Below are 11,873 nucleotides of genomic sequence, written 5' to 3'. Positions count from 1 at the left end.
CCCCAGATGGGGGGTTATAATAGACTATCAAGCAGATATCCCACTTTCTTGTGTTGCTGTCACTGGGCTGGGCACATGACCCAGGTCAGATTAATTACCGCTCTCATCTCTGGTATAAGTGGTTCAAGTGGGCAAATGATCAAAAGAATCCAATCAGGCTTCCCCTCTGATATGGCACCCTGACACTTTGCTTCCTATTAGAGATGAGCTAAGGGTTTGAATGAAACTGATAATAATGCAATTCACCACAGAAAGGAAACTACACAAGGAATCCAGTGGTCAGGGAAGAGCTCAGACAGAGGCTGAGAGTCTGGATTCCCCAGTCTGGAGTCTCTCAGAGCTGTCCTCCTTCCTGTCACTTTTCCCTTGGTCTTAAGTCTACTTCTGAACTCTTACATTCTTTCCCTTGTCTTTTAATTTTTTTTTAACTTAAGTTGGTTGAATTGGGTTCTGTCACTTACACTTGAAATACTTTTCAATAATAGAATCAGTTTCTAATAAACTGAATCTATAAACTAGTTCTATAAAGTGAGAGTGATCCTGCCTTGGGAATAGAATAAATTGTGGAATGGTAGGGAATGTGGGCACAATGCCTGAGACAGAACAGGCAAAGAATAGATAGTTTTGAATGAAACTGTAGAAACATAAGAAAACTGAGAGAATAAGGGAATTCTGGGACCACGAATAAGGATCTAACTTTCAAAAAAGCATGATAGTACACATGGTAAGCACTCAACAGCTATTTTTGTTGAATGAAACTAAGAATAGGAAAATACTTAGATTTACTATACGTTTCTTTTACCAGGTTATATGTGCTTCTTCATGATGAGTCAGGGGGCCTGAGAATGACATCCTTTCTGAGACTGTGATTCACCTCCTGCATCCAAGTCAGGATTCACCACCTGGACAGGAATGATGGAGAGAAGGGTAGTAAAGAAAGGAGCCTAGAAATATTCAGGGACAGTGGCAAGAGGCAAAGAGGAGTGACCTTGCAGCAAGTAAAGAGCAGGGCATCTAGGAGCAGGTGGGGACGCCGGGCCTTTTTTATTGTTTCAGTGAAAAGAGCCTCTGTGTAGGGCCAGACTGAGACCATGAGTTCTCCAGGCAACTGATCATTCGGCTCCTCATCAAACCAGTATTCTTTCTTTATTTTTTTAAGTTTATTTATTTGTTTTGAGAGGAATAGAGAGGATGTGAGTGGGTGGGGGAGGGGCAGAAAGAGATGGAGAGAGAGGATCCCAAGCAGGTTCCATGCTTTCAGTGTGAAGCCCAATGAGGGGCTTGATCCCATGAACTGTAAGGTCATGACCTGACCCGAAATCAAGAGTCAGAGGCTTAACCAACTGAGCCACCCATGTGCCCCTAAACCAGTGTCTTTTAAATAGTTGTTCAGCTCTTATTTAGTTGGGGATGAACTAGTATCAGCAAGGAATGTCGTTGCTATAGATTATTACCATTCCAGACTGCTTCCCAGTTTGACAAACTTAATTTATTTACACTTGATCAGTATGTTAGGAGTCCTATGGGCAAGGAAAATCGGCACCACATTTGTAACTTTGTTGGTATTGGCATATCCCTGGATAGGAAGTATGACACTTATCTGTGGGTTCATCAAGTTCTGCTCATACGAGCAGTAGTAACTGGAGAGGAGGCCGGAGGAGAGATTTCTCAGACTGACTGCCTAAAGACAATGTAGTGAAGAGGAAAAGCTAGGCTGTGGAGAGCATGGTCAGTAGGGCTGGTTTCCTGGAATATATGATGTATATCTCTATGACAGGTCTTTTTTTGTACTATTTTTTTAAATTTTTATTTCTGAGAGACAGAGAGAGAGAGACAGAGCATGAGCAGGGGAGGGGCAGAGAAAGAGGGAGACACAGACTGAAGCAGGATCCAGGATCTGAGCTGTCATCACAGAGCGTGATGCAGGGCTCGAACTCACAAACTGTGAGATCATGACCTGAGCTGAAGTCCTATGCTTAGCCGACTGAGCCACTCAGGTGCCCCTCTATCACATGTCATTCTGCCTTTTATCCACTTTACATTGAGATATCCAACACAAAACTCCCTTTATTTCTAATCAGTGAGTAAGCAGATACCATATAACACAGCCCTGAACCCATAAGTACTCTAAGTATCATTTTTTTAAGCTATGGAAGCATTTCACTGAAATGTTTGGGTGGGCAACTTACTCTAGTAAGTAACAATCACGTAGGCAAAAGGAGGGCATGATGGGAAAACGTGCAAATGTGGTGACAAAGCCAGGCATGTGTGGATCACATGCATGATGATTATATGGGTGAAATGGATCCCAGAGACTCCACCATGAGCGCCAGGATGGATGGAGAAAGAGCTCCTCGGGGCCAGGGAGCATCTCCTCATGAGAACCAAGGGGATGGCAGCAATCCCTGAGCTGAATGAATGCACTGAGCATTCCTAGACCCCATCTCAGAACCAACAGCCTCATTTACCTCAAGAACGTATTTCTCCATTTAAATAAAAAGTTGGCAATTTGCTCAGCAAAGTAACATTGATTTCTCACAGGGTTATAGGAGGACATTCACAACAGAGGGCCCTTGTGAGAAAATTCTGTCCCACCACCTACCCGTCAAATGCTTGATGGCCACCTCTACTGCTTTTGACTTATCTGGAGTCACCAGACTCAGATATGAGACCTCCCTTTCCTGTCCCAACACATATTTTTTATTCCCACTTTCATCTTGGAGAGAGTGTTCCCCATATCCCCTTTGAGACTATTGGGCCCTCACAGCCACTGTTGTTGTACCTTTCATGTTCTGGCAATCTAACTCACCCAAGAGCCTTAGCTAACACAAACCCTTTTGTCTTCCTTCCTCTCCCCTCCCGCCAAAATCACTTCTTTGTTTCATAATAAACACAATCAACAGTCGTTAACTAAGCTTTGATTAAGAGCATTTGGGACACAAAAATGATACAAAATGGGCAAAAATGTCCTTCTCCAAAGGAGCACACATCCTAGTGGGATTTGATGGAGGTACAAAGATATGGTCAAGGTAGAGGGAATGCAGGAAAAAGATCAGAGAATCCTCCTGGGGAGACTAAGGAAACTGTCATGGAAGAGGTGACACCGAGGGCAATGAATGACAAGTGAAGTTTCAGTACATGGGAGAGTAGGGAATGTGATCCATGTTTGAGGAACCAGCACATGCAGAAGCCACAGAGGCACGACAAAGAACAGGGGGTTAAACCCAACAGGCTGAAGCTAGGGAATTAGGAACTGTACTGACAGACCTCCTCCTTATGCTACATTGTTTTATGATTGTGCCTGGAGATTGTTTGTCTGTTTGAAACTTTTCTCCCCATTTGTCCCTTAAAGCAGGAAGCTGGCACCCTTCTCCATTACTTGGAGCAGACAGAGGAGCCCAGCAGGTAAAGGCCCCATCTGTGAGTGGGTGTTTAGTCTGCAGAAGAAAAAGCAGCAATGGCTACATCCCACAAATATGTGAATACTCAAAGCCATCTGTTTTCCTCAGATGAGGTCCCAATCTCAGAAGGATTGAGCCACTGTGGTACAAAACTTTGGGGAGCAGCCTCGCTGCTGCTCTTGTGTCTGTTGGCCATTGACTTGGAGGGAGTGAGTTTACACTTTTCAGTTTACTTTTAGTCTGTGCACATGGAACCAGAGCTTGGTTGGTGGGATCACCACATTTCACATGGACTTTTCCCATTTGAGTGGTTATTGACTCAAGCAAACTCAGACCTTTGCTAATACATTTAACATGAATGGAGCCTGATTCTTTTGTTATTTTTTTCCACAATAGTTTCTCAAAAGCACTTTTAGAACTTTCAAGTTGTGTGAGATTTGAGCTTGGAAGGAAACTGTCTTATTTTTCTTCTCTGGAGAAATATGCAATACTTTGAATAAATTACCAAGGGAGTTTTTACAGAAAATTCTATCCTCTGGTTGAAAATGGTCTCTGACTCAGTCAGAAAAAATCCTTATACCTTACATCATGGTTTTCAGTCAGTTGATATTGTTAATACTGACACATAATAAGTAATTCATATACGTTGACAAGTGATTGCTTAACTGATGGGCAACACAGTTGTCCTGGGGTTTGCTATCCTTTCTTTTTAAAACCACTCCTTCATTCCAAATGCCCCAGATGCCCGCCCTGATACCAACACCACTCCAGTGTACTCTGAGGTCTCACTGTCTGTCATCTGTGTCCCCTCTACTGCTAGAGAGGGGAGAGACTATATTCTCTGCTGTTCCCTCTGTTTGGACTGGTATTTACTTTGTCCCTGCCAAAGAGTTATGTTTCAGTCAGCTGCTTTTCTTCATTTTGGCAAATCTTTCTTGATATTTCTCAGTTACAAACTAATGACTCATATTGCAGCATCTTCTGATTTAAAATTAGCACAGCAGATTGGTTTTGTTAAAACGAAGAGAGCTGGAAAAGCAAGCTAATCCTTCACAGCGGTGACAATCTCTGTAGTCTGTGGTGCCCTTGGCAAACTGAAAGGAAAGGCCGAGGGACCCAGAAGAAAAGTGTTTTTAATCCATATGGAATTTCAAGGGTTAGCCTGTGTTGGGTGAGTAATTGTACTCTATAAGATTCTGTGGGGCCATCATAACACTTGCCAAAGTAGTCTTACTTACGTGGTAGTAACAGATTAATCCCTGAAATCTCAGGTCTTACTATTAAGGGGTATGTTTCTCTGCTCTCATGGCATGTCCAACCTACGTCCAAGGGGAACCCCTACCACTCAAGGACCCGGGTAGACAGAGGGCCCCTTCTCTGGTCTTTGTGGTGGTGAAGAAAAGAAAGTAGATAATTTCACATGGGCGTTTTACTGCGTCAGCCAAGAAATGACAATTGTCACTTCTGCTCATATTTCTTTGATCAGAACCAGTCACATGGTCTCCAACAACTACAAAGAGGAGAAATGTAATTCCCTGTCAACTTAGAAGGAGAAAGGACCAAGTATTGGTCAGTACCAGCAATGTCAATCACATCTGCCCTCTCGTCATCAAATGACTGCATTACTTTTGTTCCCACACAGGAAGCACTTACCCTCCTGCCCACAGTAGAAAATCCAAAATCTCATTCATTCATCACAAATCTGTTAGCATCCAAGATGTCAGAGTCATGAACAGTATTTTGTATGTTAGGTCTGGGCATTTAAAAAATTATTTATGTATCTATTTTTAACTTCTTTCATGCTTCTTTATTTATTTAGAGATGGAGAGAGAGAGATACAGTGAGAAGGGGAGGGGCAGAGAGAGAGAGAGGGAGAGAGAGAATCCCAAGCAGACTCTGTGCTGTCAGTGCAGAGCCCAATGTGGGGCTCAGTATCATGAACTTTGAGATCACGAGCTGAGCTGAAATCAAGAATCAGATGGTTAACCGACTCAGCCACCCAGATGCCCCTAAATTTTTATTTAAACTCTAGTTAATTTACGTACAGTGCAATATTGATTTCAGGAGTAGAATTCAGTGATTCATCACTTATATACAACACTCAGTGCTCATCTTAACAGGCACATCCCTTAATACCATCACCCACCTAGTCCATCCTCCACCCACATCCCTCCATCAACTCTGTTCTCTATCGTTAAGAGTCTCTTATGGTTTGTTTCCTTCTCTCAACTGGGGCATTTTTTCCCCTTGATCTCAAGACTCATGTACTTAAAAGGCAATAGGACATCATGGAATAGGAGCAGGGTTGGCATAATAAATACTGCCACATAGAAAGGCAAAAAATGAGAACACTTATCAGGCACTAAGCTGACAATCCTGAAATCCAATTGGGGGAATATTCTTGAGCTCCCTGGCCTGGGGAAGGAGAATATTCCTTAATTAAGTTCTGATGCTGCTCTCTGCAGAGACACGCCCTAGTTCTTCGTTCTCTTTGGTCTCTGGATCTGCCCTCTAGAAGGGTCTTTTCCATTTTTATCCTTCTCAGCCATTTCTGAAATGGGCACTGGGTGACACACCCTCTTTTCTGAGTTCTTCCTCCCATTATTTCTGCATTTAAACTGGTCGACTCTTTCCTGAGCTATCTCTGCGATAACACTTTGCCAAATGCTACCTTTATTGACACACTATTAAGATCTTTACTTCTCACTCCTTCTCCTAGAGCCATAACTTTATTAAGTTGACATAATTGTTTATTATTTTACCAAACATTTCTACATTGCGTGCCATGAATCACCACTTTTTACCACCTCCAATGTCAGTATTTTCAGGGACCTCTTCTTACCATCTGATGTGCAAGCCTATATATATATACATATATATATATATATATATATACACATATATATATATAGTTTTTATTATATATAATAAATCTGATATGCAAGCCAATATATATATAATATATAATTATATATAATTATATATTATATATATTATATATATATTGGCTTGCATATCAGATATTATATATATATGTATATATATATATATATACATATATATATATATAATTTTTATTAAATAAGCTTCACGCCCAGCACAGAGACCAATGCGGGGCTGGAATTCACGACCCTGAGATCAATACGTGAGCTAAGATCAAGAGTCTGATGCTTAACTGACTGAGCTGCCCAGGTGTCCCACTAATTTTATACTAACCAGATTAGAATAGATTATGCCAAATAACCACTTAAGATTATAATTAATCTTAGAAGTTTGGTACATAAAATGTTTGTTTCCCAGCTCATGCTAAATGCCAGTAACTACCTACCCATTAAGTGTTGCACAGACTGCATAGATCAAGGTACATTGTATTAGTGTCCCTGGATTTAGGCGAAGATGAGGAAAAACAAAGCTAACATTTATGGAGCGCCTGATATGCTCCAGATATTGATTAATGTAAGTAACTTACTCAACGTCACAGTCTGAATTGGAACCCACTTCTGTCTGATTCCAAAGCTCATGCCATTTATCCTTCCTTCCATTCTTTCAAATTTCCACCTTTGCCTCTTTGTAGTGTTTGGCACAGGAGAGAGGATGTTTTAAGTAAGTGCTTCCAGGACTTTTACGTGCACACATATTGCCTGAGGATCTAATTAAAATGCAGATTCCAATCTCTGGTGAAAGGGCAGAGATTCTGTATTTCTAACAAGGTCTCAGATGATGCCAGTGCTACTTATCTGTGGACCACTCTTTGAGTAGCAAGGTTCTAGAGAATTGTGATAATCAAGGACAATCTTGTGAGAGACCTTTGCAGACATGAACAGCTATCCAAAGCAAAGTCTTTTCTGATGATCTAGATATTGTTTTAAATCCACTTAATCCAATCTCTATGTGTCTCTTTGTTAGATTTAACAGAGTTATATTTCTGTCACTTGCTATCAGAAGGGTCTCCGTTAACAATGTTCATTATTTCTCAATAGCACAGCTGATATTCAACTGGAAGATAAGGTGTTGCTAAGGATTAGAGGACTGTCTTCCCTATTGTGAAGATTTAAAGGGAATTAAAGAGCAATATCCAATTAAATAGTCCAGCTTATATATATAACCACATTATATTTATCCTACTCTCAATTGCATTTTCTTGACCAGGATTCATATGTCATAGGACAAGAGTCATCCCACCAGACAACCCCAAAGAGCCTACCCAAAGCTGGACCCTAACTACTTATCTGGCTTCAACTCTTTTACCAGCCTACCTCTACCAGATGCACCTGTGGCCCAAATGCCCTGTTCACCTATAATTCTCCACATTCACTACAAACTGCCAAGCTTCTGTACCTCAGCTCATTTTGTCCCTTGACCAGACTCTAGCCAGGCTCCTCTGAGCACTTTCTGGATGAAGCCCTAATATTGGCCTCAGAAACTTGAGCAAAATACTGACATAGTTTGTAACAGCTCAAGGCCACACCCCTAGGAGGACCCTGGCCCCTGTTAAAGTGCCTTCCTGGAAAAACTCAAGACTGTCAAAAGAATTCACTGTTTTAGCCAACACCTGAAGATAGGGCCCCTTGTCTCCCAGCATCTGTGGGAGAGTGGGAGCCTGACTTCAATAAGCACCAGGTAGCAAACCCAGCTGGGATTCACATGGACCAACCCTTCCTTTCCACTTTTTGTGATTTTTCATTTTCCTGACTCTAGTGAGCCTCTACTCACCCCACTCCCCCACTCCTCATTCTGCCTTAATAATGTGCAGCCACTGCTGTATAGATGGAAGTAGGGTCCAGTTCACATTGGACTCTCTTCCTTACTGCAATAGTAAATTACTGATTGAAATCTGTCTACCTTAACTAGTGTCTGGCTTTGTGTATCTCTGACACCCTCATCCTAGAAATATTTCTTCACCCCATCTCTTTCCTAACTTCAAGATCCTACAAACACAGCTGAAAAACTCTCACATCACTGGGGAGCCTGGGTGGCTCAATGGGTTGAGCATCTGACTATTGATTTCGGCTCAGGTCATGATCCCAGGGTCCAGGGTCATAAGATCGAGCCCTGTGTTGGGCTTTGCACTGAGCATGGAGCCTGCTTGGGATATTCTTTCCCTCTCTCTCTCTCCCTCTCTCTCTCCCACTCTGCCCCACTCTCTCTCAAAAAATATTTTTTAATTAAAAAAATAACTAAGCAAAAAAAAAAATCAAAAACAAAACAAACAAAAACCTCTCACAATGCTTTCCCTAGGTCTCCAGCCTGTGCCTTTCTTGCATTGTTGCAGAATAGAGCTTATACTCCATCTGAGCCCTGACTTACCTCCTGTGTTTCACTAGGGCTTGTTTTACCTGTTCCACTGGTCAGTTAACTCTTTGGGAGCAAGAACTATCTATGCTTATCTCTGGGTCCAAAGCATAGCTCAGTTCTGTGTTTTTGTTGTTAGTGCCTGAATCACTGCCTTTAGAGCCATTGTCCACAGCTTTAAAACAAAGTAACCTGGACAAATCTCCAGGCTCCTGCCTCTGGACCTCTGTTTTTAACAGAAATATAAAATCATTTATGACTTAGTGTGGCAAAAAGGTATGATAAAGGAAGATTGTTTCCTGAGAAGGCGTATGTCGTGGCCAGGGTCTCTCTTGTGCACATTGCTGTCCTAGAAGGCCCACTGGGTGGGGCTCAGATAACTGGAAAATTTTGCGACATTTCTGCCTAGCTCGGTTATGTACCCTCCACATAAAACATGTATATCCAAGTACAACACATGTTATATCATCGTATCCCGCCATGCCCTCCTGTACACATCACACACCAAACACTTGCCATCCACACACGGATAGTCTTATACAGCGCATATTGTGCATGCATACATTCTGGGAGAGGAAAACATTGTGACATATTTGGGACACATTTTCTATAATTATCAAGAAGGATGGAAACTATTATAGTCAATGTCTTAGTTAAATAGAAATATTGAGGTAGGATAAAATCAGCAAATCTGCCTTTTCATCCTGAGTTCCTCTGGTCTACTTCAAATCCTGAGCCTCCAACAATTCTTGACCTCTTTTTTGTGCTTGAAAGTACCTTGAATTCTCCCATATACATTATTTCATTCATATGTTTACTCAAATATTTTCCTGAATTTTAAACTTCTCACAAACAAATCCAATATACAGGGCCCTGCCCAAAATATACTAACTTTCTGAGAATCTCAGTCCACTGGGAACTTAACTCTTATGGTGTAAATTAAACATCAATTTAAATGATTCATTATGTTTTCATGTTACAGCAGTTTGGTTACAAGGCCTTGAGTTTAGGACCTATGTCTTGTATGTATATGCCCAGTGGTTAATGCATACATCCTCGTTGCTCAAGACATCTGTAAGGACAAGCCATCTATGGGAGAGGAATGCTTGGCCTCCCCCTCTATCATGGTGTGTAATTCACTGGCCCTTCGCCATAGGGCCTTCCTTCTTCAGACACCCTCTTGGAAGAATAGGTTATTAAAGCCATAAACCCAAGATCATAAATAACTTATCCCAGTCCCAATAAATCTGTATTTCATATGAAGCATGTTATTTTTGACAACAGGCCCAAGTCCTCTGGAAATCACGTAGTAAGAAATAAGGGAGGTATCTTCCACAGAATCACATAATGGTTTCACATAAGGCTCTTGTCAGTCCTCACTCAAAATATAACACATTAGCCAATCAGATACCGCAGTCTTGGTGGCTTCAGCTCTTGCTACACAAAGCTCATTTTCTTCATCTCTCTTGGGGCTGGAATTTCCACCACTCAAAAGCCATTTGTCTTGAAGATTTCATTTCAACATCAGCATAGGAATAAAAAAAAAAAAAGTCATTTTAGCCCTGAACAAGATTGAGATAAATCAGGCTTTTTAAAAATGTCTTTGGGGCTTCCTGGCCCTGGTGACCCTGTAATGGTGGATGTAGGGGGAGGGCAGCTGTTTAAAGATGCTAGGTTTCCCATGACTGAGGAATATAGGCATATTTAATGGCTTTCTGGGCTTTCTGAATGGACAGATTGGTATCAACTGTTCCCAGAGTTAAGTTGACTCTGGGAACAATTCACTGGTTACTTTCTCTGATACTGGAGTGAGTTTTATACACTTTGTCTTTGGAAAACGGCCTTTAATGCCAACTCCATAGTCAAGAAAAAATCCAGATGTTCCTAATTTAATTTATTTTGAACTATCACAGATCATTTATCCATTCATTCATTGATTTATCAAGTATTTACTGAGCAGATGTTTTGTTCCTGGGGGCTACAGATACGGATAACAGATCAAGGCTGCTTTATGGATACACAGGGTTCTAGATAAATACTTTACGGTATAAACATTTAAGTCACAAATATCAGCATGTAAGCAGTACCTGGCAAAACAATCTCATGTCATTGCTGAAAGAAATACTATCCTGGCCAGTGAGAGCTACCTCTCCCCAGATTCCCTCCCAGAAATCTAGAACCAGGGCCTGTCCATTAGGCCCTAAGACAACTCCATCCACTCAAATGGAATTGCTAAACTGAACTGGCCTTTGGAATTCAAGGGAGACTTAGAAAATATCCAGGAAGCCATTCTAAAGTATAAGGCTGCTTGACATGCAGTTTGTGGCAGATACCCCTTTGCCTGGGTCGGGGGGCAGTGTTGACATTCTTTGGTCACTAAGTTATGATTCCTGGTCTCAAGGAGATCTCTTATTGTGTGCAAAGTTCTTCTTCTTCTTTTTTTTTTTTTAATTTTTTTTTTCAACGTTTATTTATTTTTGGGACAGAGAGAGACAGAGCAAGAACGGGGGAGGGGCAGAGAGAGAGGGAGACACAGAATCGGAAACAGGCTCCAGGCTCTGAGCCATCAGCCCAGAGCCCGACGCGGGGCTCGAACTCACGGACCGCGAGATCATGACCTGGCTGAAGTCGGACGCTTAACCGACTGCGCCACCCAGGCGCCCCTGTGCAAAGTTCTTCTAACTCCACATGCCATATAATATAATGAATTCACCCATGGGTCACAGATGCCATAACAATGGCATGATGTAGTGAAAGTCCAAAGTAAAAATGGTAGGGGTGCCTGGGTGGCTCAATGTGAAGTGTCCAACTCTTGATTTTGGCTCAGATCATGATCTTGCAGTTCGTGAGTTCAAGGCCCGCATTGGGCTCTGCACTGACAGTGTGGAGCCTGTGTGATATTCTTTCCCTTTCTCTCTCTCTGCCTCTCCCCTGAGCTCAATCTCTCTCTTTCTCTCTGTCTCTCTCTCAAAAAAATAAAAATAAACGGGGGTGAGGGGGGAGTTATTTCTCTCTAAAAAAAAAAGAGAGAGAGAGAGAAGAAAAAATCGTCACTATTTGATCAACCTAAAGAGAACTAAGTAGAAATACATTTATGTGATCATGCAGTCAGGCATTTATTGTCCTGAGATGTCATTTAAGAATGATTTGGAGATTTCTTTTATTTGATTTGTCATGCTA

This window comes from Leopardus geoffroyi, chromosome A3, assembly GCF_018350155.1.
Source record: "Leopardus geoffroyi isolate Oge1 chromosome A3, O.geoffroyi_Oge1_pat1.0, whole genome shotgun sequence".
NCBI classification, from domain to species: Eukaryota; Metazoa; Chordata; class Mammalia; order Carnivora; family Felidae; genus Leopardus; species Leopardus geoffroyi.
This window is presented reverse-complemented; position numbering follows the sequence as displayed.